Source organism: Larimichthys crocea, chromosome II, assembly GCF_000972845.2.
Source record: "Larimichthys crocea isolate SSNF chromosome II, L_crocea_2.0, whole genome shotgun sequence".
NCBI classification, from domain to species: Eukaryota; Metazoa; Chordata; class Actinopteri; family Sciaenidae; genus Larimichthys; species Larimichthys crocea.
Window position 1 is genome coordinate 13,481,361 of NC_040012.1, and position 14,141 is coordinate 13,495,501.

At 41.1% G+C, this 14,141-nt stretch overlaps 1 protein-coding gene across 2 annotated transcripts in view; it reads right to left on the reverse strand.

The window, feature by feature from the left end:
• pbx1a (pre-B-cell leukemia homeobox 1a) overlaps positions 1–14,141 on the reverse strand; it is a 44,038-nt gene that overhangs the window by 9,414 nt on the left and 20,483 nt on the right. The window lies entirely within an intron of this gene.

Genomic DNA, 14,141 nt, shown 5'->3' on the forward strand with positions numbered 1-14,141 from the left:
TTCACAGTGCTGTAATCTTATTTTAGCAGGATGCTTTCACAACTGACACTGAGGTCTGTTTACACACTTGTTTGGGGGTTTGAACCTGCACGTATTCACACACCTACAGGCGCTCTGCTCTCAACTGACGCTCAGCTCCCACAGTGTGGAGAGTGAAGTGTAAACACAACAAAGACAGGCCTGCTGAGATGGACATGCACAAACAACATACACACAAAAATCAGCCTGATGATACACAGAATTTTTTGCATCACTCTTGCATGCACCCATATATTCTGAGAACTCGTCCAAAAACTATGCCATGGACTATTTGAAAAAGTCTATTTTAACAAAGTTCCAGAGAAAGAAAAAAAAACAAAAACGCACAGGTGTTTCACCGTGAATTTTTATTTAAGGATCAGTTGCACTGCCCTGCCTCTTTCTGCCACCAGAAGGCTCCCTCGGTAAAGCAGCAGAGCGTCCTGCTTTTCTCAGAGGTGCTGAAAACAGCCGACCAGGTGCAGCCCTCCGTTCCATCCACTGTCTTCAAGGACAAAGACAAAGCTCACGCTGCCACCAACATTTTTCATACACACTTTAATCCACGCATCTATCAAAATGTTTCAGGAAGACGATCTAATACTACATCCTGAATGTCTTTTCCATGATGACTGTGGACAGTGAGGGTAAATGACAGGCTGTGTGACAGAGCAGTAAAGCCATATTGTAGCCCACAGTCTCCGGTCACAGCGTCGGCTCTTTTGTAATGAGGATGTAAGGTTGAGTCCACCCTGTGACCTTTGCTGATGAGCAGGGGGGTCCAGATGGATTCCCGGGGGCCGCATGGGGAGCTTGTCTACCCTGGTCGTCTTCTTCTTTTCTATCCACCCCCCCCCCACACACACACAAACACACAAACACACACTCTCTCCTGTTTCCTTTCCTCTCTTTTTCTCCTCCAGCAATAACATCATCCATTCCCATCAGCTCCAACACGTGAGCAAGCTCAGCTCAAGAGGCAAATGTCAATGGCTATCAGACGGCTGGAAAAGGTCAGGAGTTCAGATTGGGAGCAGACGCGTGTGCATGTGTTTGTGTGTGGGCGCATGTGCACATGTGCTGGTAGATGAATATGTGGATATTTTTCATGTGAATCACACCAGCGGGAAATTATAACACTCGCCAATTTAATTCTGACAAAATAGTGGCACATCCCAACCAGAGGGGGAATCTAATGAGCCTAAGAGTGATTTATTCATTCCCTCCAAGTCCCAGAGTGCACAACTAAAAGCATGAAATGGATTAAATAAATACAATTAATAAGGAAAATCAAACAATTCACTGTGCTGTGGTATAATTACCCTAACCACAGCCATCAGCTTTATTTATTTCTGTTCAGTAATAGCAATGAAATCGATTAGACCTCAATGCCAGTCAGAGTGCTCGTTGTGAACTCTGCAACCATGGCCTATACATTAACATAATCACCTGACAGAGGGAAGCGCCCTCTATTACGATACATCACATGCTCCCAACAACAGAAACCTTTTAATACACACTTTCAAGTCCATTGTAGCAACAAAGGCATGGAGTCCATACTGCTCTGCAATTCCCTTATTCCATGGACAGTCACAGATTAGTATCTATAAAAGGAAGATGGCCATCATCTAATCTTGATCATTACCGACAGACTTAATTGAACAATGAGAGGACACAATTCCCCTCTCTGTCGCTTCCTCCCTCGCTCCCTCCCTCCCTCCTTCCTCCCCTCTTCTCCTTTGTGCACGCTCTTGTATAATTCCCTTCCCTGAGATGTGGGGCACTAAACCCAAAAAGGAAAGAGCATAAAAAATGAATACGTATCATAAACAATTCTCGAGCCGCTTCCTGAATAAATAATGGAATTCTAAGAATAAGCCTTTGTTTTGGATATTGACTAAATTAATTTCTGCTGTTTTACTTCCTTAAGAGCTGGCTCATACCCATCGCCACACTGCCTGCTGTTTGCAGACAACAGGAGTGTAAATAAACATGACGATTAAGCCGCCCACTCAGACAGGGAGAATCAAGGTGTACACACACACACGCAAACACACAACGCAAACGTACACTTTGTGCATGAATTTAAGCACACACACACACACACACACACACACGCGCAGGAAAAATACACAGCTATGCACATTGGCAGATTACCCAGAGCACCCAGCCTGGCGCCCTGCAAGTGCTTTTAAATGAAAACATGTTTAATTAATGATGTTGAAGTATTCTGTCACAATTAGGAAGATTTACGGTCAAACAAGGGAGCAGTGATGTCCCTGACAGCCATGATGAAAGTTTACCCTTCTTGCCTCTGACTGGCAGCTAGCAGCCAACGCTGGACTGGATCCATTTCCCATCGATACAGTAATGCAATACACCGCAGCACTGTAGTGTATATGTGTGTGTGTGAGTGTGTGTGTGTGTCCTTCCTCGCCTAGCTCTTGTCCACATCACATGACCCAAGAGAGGAGCAGGCAGTGGCTGTGCTCTCTATTGATTGTGTGGGCACACGTCATCTAGGGTTTCAGCAGTTAATAAATCAGGCCTGCTCCTGACACAACCGTGTGTGTATGTGTGTGTGTGTGTGTGTGTGTGTGTGTGTGTGGGTGTGTGTGTGTGGGCCTGTCACAGACCAGTCAGCAGGAGTGAAAGCGACAGCCACATGATAATGTAACATCACCACCATTCATCCCTGCCACACAGCATTCTGAGACAAAACAACAACAACCTAGGAACCTGAAAAAAAGCAGCGTGATTTACAGCAGACATGACAAGTATCACTAATACAAATCCTCCCCTCCCCGCTCCTTCAAGGAGTTCAGCATCCTGCTCTCATCTGCATTTGATACAAGCCCAATAAAGCAGTCCTCATGCGACGCAGCACTGTTACATATTTCATACTGACCCACACACTGGAGGTAAACTAGAGTGCTAAGCAATGCTATTATCATAACTGAGAACACTAAATGAATATTATGTTGCATTACATCCAATTTACTGTATATGCGGTCATTTCTACTGAATTGAATTAGGATTTTAATAAAGAAAGGACAATCATTATGACAATAAAGTCGTTTCCTCCAAAACAATTTTAAATGTTCTGTTATTCAAATAGTCTTAAAATGTTCTTTATTGTATTTGTACTTAACCCGTTGAAAGCTAGATTTGTGGCGCATCCATGAACTGATGGGACACTTTTTCAGGTCCAAAATGTTCTTTCAAAGAATAGATAATGGGAAGCTGTTAAAAGAGTGCTCCACCAACTTAGCATTACACTCCAGTGTAACACTTAAAAGGCAAAATCGATGCAGCAGAACCAAAGAGATCGTCTGTTTTGTCTCATGCCTTCTTCTCCTTGGCACCTGCATTACCCATAATGCAAATTAAGCACCCACAGTTCAGTTGGAGATTTTGGTGTGATGTGCTAAATGTGGCCACTAGTCTCGAGATGAGATGAGGAGCAGGCTACAGAGGTCTGGTTACCTCCACACCTCAGGATTTCTTTCATTTTTCAAATTTGTAGCCTTGCCTCATGTGACATCACTTAAGGTCAGATTTCCTGTACAGTTCCTCTAAAGCCACAAAAAGCTTCATACAACTTTAGTCACATGTGCAGTAGTACTCCACAAGACCTGTAAATAGACAATATGCTCATGTCCATAGTCCATAGTATAAAATTGGCAAAAATTAAGATTTCAAATTACAATTTATTTTGAGAGTTAAGAGAGCACAAACAGTGATGTGAAAACTAGTGTGACCTCTATCAAAACATGTCACAGTCATTTCAAAGAATAAATAGACCTTCAACTATTAATTGTTACCATTACTGATTCATTTGTTTTTTTTATATTAATCCATCAGTGATTTCGCATTGAAAATGTCAGAAAATTGTAAAAAAATGGCCGTCACATTTCGGTGATTTCTTTTGATTGTTTGTTTTGCACTTCAGCTCTAAACACAAATATAAATCTGAGCAAACAGCCAATAACAGTTTTCAATACTGAGAGCTGCAGACATATTTCAGATGGTACCCAAAAAGTGTTGAGGTTCAAAACCGAACGCCACCAATAACGCAATCATCATAAAACGCAGCACTGTGCCATATTTCATATACTGCCACATATAGTAGAGGCAAACTACAGTGCTAAGCAATGCTATTATCATTACTGAGAACACTAAATGAATATTATGTTACATTACATCCAGTTTACTGTATATGTGGTCATTTCTACTGAATTGAATCTAGGCTGTAATAAAGAAATTATCATTATAAAATTGCTAATTGTAGCTTAAGTCTATGCCATGAAAACTATCGTTCTAAACATTGCGTTGTTTAAATAGTCATAAAATGTTCTATTCTGTAAGCTGAAAGATAGATTTGTAGTCTATCCATGAACTCATGGGAAACTTTCTCAGGCCCAAAATGTTCTCTCCATCACCAGATAATGGGAAGCTGTACAGCCTCAGTACACAAGGGCATAGTCATAAAGTACCTCTAAAACAGCTTTATGTTTTATCAGCTATCTCGAGTATCATGTGCAGAAAGGGGGCAGAGTCGGGGCGTTGTATCTGACACTGGGTGGGGGGATGGGGGATACCAAGGACAAGGAAAAACACCAAAGAAATACTGGAGGGACAGGCAGAGACGAGGAGATGTGGACGGTTCAGGCAAGGAGGGAAGAGAGTGATGGAGGGAAAATGAAAGGCGAAAAATAGAAATGGAATAGGAAAGCGAGGTGTCAATTAAAAAAATGAACCCCAGTGCATTTGGGAGGTGACAGCTGGTGGGAGACGAGCTGACAGGCGTCACATTAGGCGGATTTGGTGGCCGCTCCCCTCATCCCCTCCTTTTTTTTTTTTCCTCCTCTCCCTCTGTCTCTCTGGCTTTCTCCACTGGCGATCGGTAGTTTCTCATGCGGCAGTAGTGGCGGCAGCAAGCGAGGCAAGAACTCAGCTTGGTGTTTTTCAGAACAAGTTCCCCCTGCAGCTACTCCTAATAACGGTAATTATCGTCATCATCTGAGGCTTAAGCAGGCCAGTTTGAGGCCTGAGGGGCTGGCCTGATAATGAGGCAGCCAGCGCCAGAGGAGAAGACCATTCAGAACACCGCCCTGCCACCAACATTGAGCACTCCCATTTAAAAGCCTTCATTAAAATAATTCATTATTCAAAACAGGCAATACATTAGCCCCCTGGCTGTCAGTCTTTCTTAAGGTGTCTTAAAATATATATCTTCTTGATTGAATCAAACTCATGTTCAGCCCGTGCTCCAGGCTGCGCTTGAAACTCGGGTGGCTGAATAGCTGAAGAGAAGTCACAAGCTTGTGGAGCTGCAGTCGACCTGCCAGCAGAGAGACAAAGACATCTCTGTGGAAAGAGGACCATGCAACCGAAAACACAAAGTACACAAAGTCATGCTACCTTTTTGATAAAGAGTGGGCACGGCTTGATACTGATAAACAATTTATGTTTTTTTTTTCATTTCACGATAGACAGGTGAAAGAAAATGAGGGGAAGAAGAAGAGGGATGACAATCAATAAAGGTCTTCAGTATTGTCTGCCCAAGAAGAACAACGTATCAGCAAATGCATAAAAAAAAAAACATGTTCACGCTAACATGACGGCCCCCTCTAGCGGCTGTAGTAATTAAGACGGGAGTAAAGGAATAGACTAGAGTGACCAAGACTGAGCTCAAGTTGAACAGACAGGTACAACAAAGTTTCATGACCAGGACCGTTTCACAACCTTAACCACATATTTGTTATATCACAACAAAGCTCAGCTAACCTTAGTGAAATGGCCCTTTTTAAATTCAAACGACTGTAGTATTGTCACCATAAAACAGATTTATTTTTCAGCAGTGATTTGTAACAGCTTTGGAAGGCACAGACAAACGATGTCAATGGAGCAATGTATTTATTTTGCTGTTTAATTTAGAGGACAAGTACATGGTCAGTGAGTGCTTCAACGATCAGTTGGCCAAACAGCTCTGGAAACATCAGAACTGGAGAGAGAGCTGTGCAGAAATTTATGTAACTTTCCCAAACTGACAATCTGACATTTACACACACACACACACACACACACACACACACACACACACGCTTCATGCAGCCATTGGCCAGGTGTGTGAAGGTGAACTTCTCCCTTAAGCCTTCTTCTTTTACACAATTATTTCTGTCACTTTTCCTCCGTATGAAAGCCAACTTTTCACTCCGCCTTTCAGTGTAGCCGTTCAAAACAGCTGCAGATAATTTTGTTTTTCTGACATGATGGGACAAGACATTATATGAACTCATTCTTAAGCATAATCCAGACCCGAAATCCCAAAAGCCACTATGAAGCCACTTATTTCAAATGTATTTTCTGAGTTTTGATTCTGATAGCACATTTTTCATCGTATTAAGGAACATAAATACAGTCTAAACTTAGCAAAACTGATTCAGACCAGGGTGCATTTGATGAAAGAATACATAAACAAGACACATTTCAGTCAGTATTGAAGTTTGATACCCAGTCAAAAGCTAGGAAGGTTCGTATTTAGTGTAGTATTTAGTCTACATGCTATAGAAACACTTAAAATAGCTTATTACTGCAGACAATCTTAACAAGATTTCCTTAATGTATCAAATTTGTCATCTACTTTTCAGCAAATAAATGCCAGCCTCTAATCAAATGACAGCCAGCATAGTGATGCTGTCCCGGGCAACAGTTGGTGAGGAGGTGACGTGTGAAGCATTCGGAGCCAGGAGGAGATGGTCCATGACAGTTAGCGTCCTGCCCTAACTGCTGCCCTACAAGCCCTCCCTACGCACCAGGACAAGTCATGAAACAAGAGGTCCAGTAACACAATCCTCCTCAAGTCCCCGTAGTGTGTGTTCCTGTGCATGGCACATTTCATAAGGCTCCGCTCTTTGACTGGTGATGAGTTTATGCGAAGGTAATTAACAGTAATTAATCCTTAATTACAGCAATTAGCAGAGTCGCAGTAAATTAAGCCACATCTGGAGGCATGGAGCAGGGCTAGACAAGTAGGGGTGGGCTTTTTGACAAGAGGGAGTAGCGGAAAACACGTGACAGAGATTGTTTAGATCTACCTGGGATGTCCAGGTTGCCATCCCTGCTCCAGGGCGCCTGGTGGGACCGGTGATACACTGTGTGATCTCAGAGGCGGGTGATGGGGCAGGGTCTGATGAACACAGAGGGCTGAGAGGGGAGGTTCATTTCTGAACAAAATTGCTTCATCTCAGGGAGAAAGGCTCCCTTAAGCTACTACGCAAGGACACCCACCATATGGCTGCTCATAGACAATAGCGCTGCTGGTTCTGCTTCGCTGTGCTCGGCTTCTCTCGACAACATGTGAACATGCATTTTATACAACGTGGCTGGATAGCAAAACTTGCTCGCAGTTTGTCTCTCTGGAAGAACACACGCCCGCTACGTACGGGATGAAATACAGAAAACAGAAACACACACAGTGATGCTGCTGGTTCATTCAAAGTCACATGGTTCAGTCTGTACGGTACTATTAAAAAATATTCTGAGTGGTTACTTAGATTATCCCATGATGCACTGCATCTCCACTGGGAGCAATATCTTCCATGATGACAATGCTCCTCTCCATAAAGCACAAGTGGTCACTGAGTGCTTTGAATGGCATGATAATAATGTTAGCCATATGCCAATGCCTCTTCTGTAAATAGATATGATCCTATTGTCTTTTCTATATATAGACAGGATCCAAACTGAGCATCTGTGTGTAAGTAGATGTAAGTAAATATCCTTCTAGATGAACAATGTGAATTGACAGGTAATGTCAGCTGTGATAAATGTTCAATCTTGTGTTCTCAGCTGCTCAGGAGTTGGTTGGTTGGTTGGTTGAGCAGTAATATTTCTGTACTGCATCTTCAGCTTTACCTCTTTTGAATCGGAGAGTAACTCCGGTTAGATAACTGGCAGACTCTTTAGCTTCCCTCATGGCTGTCATACAGCAGAAGCCCTGCAGCCTTCCACAAGTTCGGATCACACTTCCACCAAACTACAAAGGGCACTTTTGTTGTCCCATGACAAACCATGGAAAAGCTAAAAATATCAGTACACAGTCAGCATGGTGGGCAGAGTGAAATTCCAGGATTGAAAGAACCGCTGTGGATGTTTACTGCTTTGATTATTGATTATTCTCACAATGTTTTCTTTGATTGATTTATCACCTCACTGTTTAGTCCGGGACTGCAACTAATCATTATTTCCATTACTGATCCATTTGCAGATTATTCACTCAACAATACTGATCATAATGTCCCAGAGCCCAGTGTGATGTATTTATATGTGTTGTTTCCTCTGAGCGAAACTCTAAAAAACAAAGACATTAAGTTAACTAATCATATGACATAGAAAAGTAATAAACACATTTCAAAATACAGAGCCGTGAAGGGACGTCTGCAAACTGCTTGTTTTGTCCAACCAAGAGCACAAACCCCAAAGATATTCTGTTTGTATACAAAGTAAAGAAAAGCAACAAATGTTTACATTTCAGAAGTTCGTTACTTGATCATTAAGTCAATCGATTAATCAATGAATCAAGTAACTGTTGAAATAGTAAATGTCATGTACTGGGCGGCAAAAGTGGCCCTAACCTCAGCACAAAGTTGCAGCGCAGAATTTGGCAGGTGGACGGATGCCATCCGAATGTTTGATAGGCTTTGAGGGCCCATTAATATTGTAACAGTTGAGAGATTTGCTCCGGCTGGAAATACAATCTCTCCCTGCATTTATCAGGGAGCTTCCCATCAAGGCACACTAAGTCACATCAGCTTTGTTTTGCTACGTGTGCAGTTTGTTCGGACACTGTCACAACTACGGAAATCCCTGTGAGGTTTACTGTTTTGCTGAGGCCTGGTGCTCAAAAGACTAGTGATGCTTACTCTGCCCCTAGCTGTCAGGAGAGAAAAACAATGTGAGGGATCACTGTCCATTAGCGAGACCAGCTCCAATTCATATGCTCAGAGACATTTCTTGGTCAGATATCTTTGTTAACATCCGCTTTCCAACTCGCTCGGTGCACAAGGGAAGTGACAGTTTGTTATGGATAAAAAGAAATATGTGCCATAAATTTTACATAAACAAAATAATCACTTAAAAGACAAATGAAGGTAGTTTTTATGCATGATGCCTCACTCAGCACTACTGAGACTATCCTAATGCAGAAATGATGCAAATAATATTTGACTATTGTTTGTTATGACAAGCTGCAAAGCAAAGGTTCATGCCGATGCTGTATGAATGCATGTGTGTGAGCTGGAGGGGGTCAACTTGGGACAAAGGTTTAGAGCTGTAACAATGAATATGCCAATACAATGCCTGTAGGCAGAGAGAGATCGACATAGGCAAAGAGAGAGAGAGAGAGTGTTTACAGCAGAGGTAGTGGTCCAGGCAGTCTAAGTGGCCTGGCTGGCAGGCCTACCACACCACTAGCGGATAAAGCCTAGTCATTAATCACAGGCCTGTGGGATCGTCCCACTGTAGCAGAATAGTGGGTCAGCTGGAGCTCCTGCTGTCAATCAGCACTCAAATGTGTGTCTGTGTGTCTGAGTGGGGTGGGACTGTAAGCGGGGGAGTGTGTTTTTGATGAGAATGTGTCATTTTGCCTCCAGCTAAAAAAAGCATATAGTACTGAGGAATTAATGCATTAATGCAAACACCAGTGTGCAAGTGCTAGATGTCATTTACATGAAAAGCATATCGAGTCATCCATTGGGAATGAAAGCAGAATTTTCTGCCCTAAGAGCTTGAAGCTTGATCTTAAAAAATAAAGACAACACCGCGCTCTGTAACGCAAAATACTACTATACTATGCAGACAGCCCTGTGGCATCAGCAGCACACGCCAGAAACACTAATAACCCATTCAAATGAGACAAACGTGTAGGATGAGGGACTACTGAGCGCATGTTCAATTAATCAATCAACCAACCAACCAATGTTTGACCCAGTTTTTTTTTTCATGCTTCTGTTGCAGGTTAATACACTGTCACCACCGTTCACTAACACTTCAGTCTGCAGCTGCAACTTCCATAGATTTTACTTCACAAAAGCACAAGCTGACCCATTCAAGTCAAAAATCAATGTAGGTTAGCCTGAGTCACTGTGATCGGTCTAAAACATTGTCATGTCAAGTCTTTGGACAGCAAGTGCACCTGTGTGTACTTTTAAAAACACATATACATACAGTATATATATATAGATATATATATATATATTATAATTATATATATATATATTGGGATACTTCTGTACTCTTCTGCAGGTGGTAGACATTTTGTTCATCCAACAAGACAGCCTGTGCTCATCTCAACCCATCAGAAGACATGCAGCACTTTGCATTGATGCTGTGGTCAGCTCTGTCAATATGGTAAAGTGCATAATGCAAAGATAAGGATGTACCTGTCCAGCTGTGTTTCAAAGATCAATAAAAATATATACTATACGTTTATAAAAAGAAGTCAATGAAATGTAAAACCTCAAATCAAACCGCAAAACACCAATGTAAAGAGTCATGGAGGAAGTATTCACATTCTTTTCTTATGTAAAAGTACTGAAGCTATACTGTAAAAATACAATAAATAATATACTATGATAAAAAATGTACTTAAAGTATTAAAATTAAAAGGACTCAATGCTGATTAATGATGAATTAATATATTTTATACATAGTATATGTAGTAGCTAAAGCTGTCAAGTGAATGTACAATATTTCTGCGCCAAACGTTCAATCAGTTCATTTTAACCAAACACTGAAAAACAGAACTTAAGTTGCATTAAAGTTATTTTTAATTATGAGATTGCGTTCCTATATATCCTCTTGTTTTAGTAACATTATATTCTTCTTGCGTCTCATTTCTTTCAAAACCTGTTAAAGAGGGGAAAATGTAAATTTCTTATTTATTTTTTCACTTCTGTCCTGCTGTTGTTGTACTCAAATAATTATGAAATTATTTCTACTTTAGTACATTAGGAAGAAAGCTTCAACTTCAAAGCAAACTCATTTAAAGAAGTATATCTCTACTTTAATGTCATAATTTCTTTTAAAAACTGACATTTCAAAATAAAAAACTATTATTCAGTGTCAAGGACTAAAGAAATGTTTTCACGGGAGCTTTTGTTTTATTGATCAAATCCTTTGCTTTTACAGCTGTGCATCACTAAAACAAAGATATGGTAAAGCGTAGATTTTTTTTTTTCCTCACCAAATTTTAATTATTTTCACATGGAAGCATTCAAATTTCTCATCAGTCGTGTGGGGAAGGTTTTTTGTAGTCACATAACTATTAAAGCGAAGACATGCCTGTCTGTACTTTTCCACAGTATTCCACCATTATCAGATATATGTGAATATAACTTTACATTATGTTGAAGTTCTCCACTTTTCCAAACTGGATCGGGCCACAGCCTCTCCTCCTTCCTCCGGCCCCCTGGGTGAGACAGCAGTCGTATTCTGTCGGTCAGCCTCTACACACCTGCATCCCCAGCTGGACCTCTAATCCTCCTCCTCCATCCCTGCCTCCCCCCTCTGCTCTACAGTGCTCTACTCCCAGCTGCCTGGGCTATTTATAGGCCCTGTTTCATTTCTACACCTGCAGGGAGGCAGAGTTGTCACAGTGGGCCCACAGAGCCTCTCTGGAATACTGCATGGGAATGAAAATGCACCTTGCTGATGCAGGAACTTATTCTTGTCACTCTCTCCCGGCGGACTCGCATGATACTATTTTGTTGGGGATGTGCAGTGCAGTATGTGGTGCAAAGATAACGGATAAAAAGGAATCCATGTAAATAAGATTCCCCTGTGAGGAGTGTGAAGTATATTGACAGGGATTACACTTTTTGGATAATCACGTGTGTGTAGTCACACACACACACACCGAGCTGGATATGCTATCCGTACATTTTCTCACAATAGGCTGCATGGATATCACCCCTTTATGAGCTTGATTAATTAGAGCCAGAGAGGTAATGCTAAGTAAGTGCAACAACACATAAAAGTTCCTATTTTCCACCTACATTTCCGTTTTTTTTCCTGTCATGCTTTTCTCTCTGGATGTAGTGGGCTGTAGGATCCAGTCAGCGGATTACATTATCAGTCTGACCTAGTTGCCAGCTATCTCCTGAGACCTGAGGAGCCAGGCTTTCTGCACAGCCTTCCGCTGCTACAACACACACACTGTGTAACTTTAATTTATCAGGGGGAAGAGGAGGGAGAAATGTGACAGGTTGACAGTTCTCTTTGCCTGCCACTCTGAGCACTCCCTCTCCCCACAGCGTGCCGGTTAAGGGTCCTCGCTATGGAACAGTGCATTACCGAGAGTGACTTTTATTCAGCGTGCTGGAAACTCATCAGCAAGGTTGGATCCTTCTTATTAACGTGGACATTTAAGGAGAGGCTTGCAGAGAATTATGTGATTCGGGATGTGGGCGAGCAGCTGGATTTCAGTTTTCTCGGTCAAATTTTTTACTTGATTAAAAAAAAAAAAAAAAAAAACACTGTTGTTCGTATTCATACTTAGCCATCTCCAGTAGTGGAAGAGGCAATCGGGTAGTTCACTTAAATAAAAGCAGCGATGCATTAGTGTAAAAATTTTCAGTTACAAGTAAAAATACAGAAATATTTACTTACTAACTTTTAATTACTAAATTACAAATCTGTGATCTACACAAAATAGCAAAAAATATAAATATAATATATAAGGAAATTACAAGCATCTCAGATAACCACTGATCAATACAAAGTCATATATATATATATATATATATACACACACACACACACACACACACACACACACACACACACACACACACACAGTAGAGATATATATGATACACCAGTAAGTAGCTTTTCAGATTTTCTTGAGAAATACAGTCTCCATACTGGGCAACAAGTGTTGAATTAAATTCATAAAATCAATCATGTAGCAATTAGTCAAGGAAAGGCATAATTTAGTCGTTCAAAAGAAACAATGTGGAGCTGTATTTTGGGAAAAAAAAGGACAAAGGACTTAAAATCACAAAGCAATGGCAGAATTAAAATCATGACACACTCAGTCATGTGAAAGGCAGTACGATGCCTATACTATGAGAACAAAAGACTGAACTAATCAGCCTGTGAATTAAAAAAAAAAGAAAGAAAGTGGAGTGGAGTACAGGAGTTTTACAACAAAGGCTGATGTCCACAAAAGGAAAAAGAAAGGTGAGTCCAGAAGTGACTCTGTACAACTCAACAGAACAAATCCTTCAAAGTAGAAAGAAGAACATGTTTTAGAGCATTTATACTCCACGTCGAGTATATGGTGATGGATGGATCATCCAAAAATAGCAAAACAAGCCGGACTAATTTTACACCTGTTAACATTCACAAACTGAATCATCCCGATACTGTAACTCATATCCAATTTGACAGTTTAACATCAACAGCTCACAAAATATTTAGAGCCGAGCAGAACCAAACATGCAAATGAGAGATATAGGTGAAACACTTGTGTCTTTTTGGGTTATGACTGTTTCCCTCAGTTGGAGGAAAAAAATAGCCAATATGGTTTTTCTGTGAAAATTTCAAGAGAGGGGGGGGTGGAGGTGGGGAGAGATGTGCTGCTGCCAGATTAGGCTCCAGCCTGTGCCAAGGTTATAAACAGGCTGTTATCAGGCCTCCAAACAGAATAATCCTCCCTGTATCAGCGCCCAAACATATGGGGCCACACAAAGCAGCAGCAGCCCCTGACAGACACCCCCTTTTAATTACACAGAGGAGGGGGGCAGGACCTTTCTCCCTGTGCCTTTCCCTTCTCTGCTTTAGTTTCTCTCTGTCTGCCTGCCCAGGACAGACATTTGATTTTAAAGGACGAACATGTAAAGATTAAAGCTAAACTGTAGCGACTTTGTATCACATTAACATTTCCAATATTGTAAATTAGAGCACAAACTGGTCGTATTGGTTATTTGACAGAAGAAGAAAAAAAGCCATTATTGCTTGATAACACAATTTGACACCAATACATAGTTACAATATAGAATAGTTTTTTACATTTTATCGAGAAAATAACTGACAGATTAATCAATAAAATAAATGCG